Source organism: Austrofundulus limnaeus, unplaced genomic scaffold (genome assembly GCF_001266775.1).
Source record: "Austrofundulus limnaeus strain Quisiro unplaced genomic scaffold, Austrofundulus_limnaeus-1.0 Scaffold28, whole genome shotgun sequence".
Taxonomy (NCBI): Eukaryota; Metazoa; Chordata; class Actinopteri; order Cyprinodontiformes; family Rivulidae; genus Austrofundulus; species Austrofundulus limnaeus.
The window spans coordinates 2,829,250-2,830,585 of NW_013952430.1; the positions used below are offsets into that span (position 1 = coordinate 2,829,250).

Genomic DNA, 1,336 nt, shown 5'->3' on the forward strand with positions numbered 1-1,336 from the left:
ATATTTGGCTGTATATGATAATTATGTTGCCTTGTGTTTAATTTTTGTTCCTCAATGCCACCAGCCACTCCTCCCAGTACTTTTCCACTGCTGGTCTCTGCTCCTCAGATCTGCCACACCCATCTTACTCCTTGGTTTAGTCCCAGCATTCTTATTCCCTCTGTTTCTCACTACTCAGCAGTTGAGCATTATGTGTCTTGCATGCCATGTCTGGTCCATATCTGCTGCAGCCTTTATGGCTCCTCGTGTCTCCCTTTCCTCCCTGGGATTATTCCTGACGGTTTGCAAGCAGTTTTGCWGCCACAACAGCACTTTGTTTCATCTAACGTSTCTGTGTCCGGTCTGTACATTTGCGTCAAAAACCTCCTGCTTCCCTGAAACTCACCATCCAACGTACACGCTTGTTGAAAACTATCCTTCTGTGTGACAGTTTGGCTGTGAGAAATGGAGCAGTCATTCTCCAACAAAATGAACATTGATGGGTTTTTAGTGTATGAACATCTGTAAGTGCAGAAAAACGGAGCTGAATACTAACATGGACATGTGTAAGGATGAATGAGTAAAATCACGTGGTGTGTTCAAAAGGCTAAAAGATGCCAAGCAATAACCTGTAAGTAAGGAATAAAAGAAAAAATATATATATTAAAGTTGCTATCAAAGTTAATAGCCACCAATCACAAGTACACTAAGGCTTTGSTATAAACTTTAAAGACATCTGAATGACATTTGTATTGTTTTGCCTTTTATATTCCCAATAATGAAATAAAACAATGGAAACTTGTCTCATCTGTTTGCTTCGTTTCTGAAATATCAGATCAAACTTTCATTTAGTTTGAATAATCTTTTGTGCACTTTGGAATTATGGATTATAAATGAAAAATGCAGCAATGGTTATATTTACCAAAGTCTTAATGCTGTCAAAAATAGAAAACTGGTATCCTGTCTGTAGAAAATATTTGACATTTTGTAGTACAGCTACACAGAACAGATCCACATGAATATGTTGCAGTGTAGCTCCAGTGGCGCAATCGGTCAGCGCGCGGTACTTATAAGACAGTATTCTGTGGAGCCATGTCGAGGTTGTGAGTTCAAGCCTCACCTGGAGCAATGAGATGTTTTTAAGAAATGACTTTCTTGAATTGAAGCATACTACAATAAAAATAAATCTCAGTGAATGTCTGAAGGGATGCTTCAGTCCTGATGACATGGTCACAGATTTATTCTGATTATCAGATTATATAGAAAAAAAAGAGTTCCACTGGTGTTAATAAAGTGAAACTTACATACAGTACTTCACAGATCAATAACATAGTTATGATCAAATCATCAGAAGCAT

At 38.0% G+C, this 1,336-nt stretch overlaps 1 non-coding gene across 1 annotated transcript; it reads left to right on the forward strand.

The window, feature by feature from the left end:
• The first annotated feature begins 1,013 nt into the window (after positions 1-1,013).
• Positions 1,014-1,107, forward strand: trnai-uau (transfer RNA isoleucine (anticodon UAU)). Its single transcript has 2 exons — positions 1,014-1,051; positions 1,072-1,107. It is a non-coding gene; the product is annotated as a tRNA-Ile (tRNA).
• The last annotated feature ends 229 nt before the right edge of the window (positions 1,108-1,336 follow it).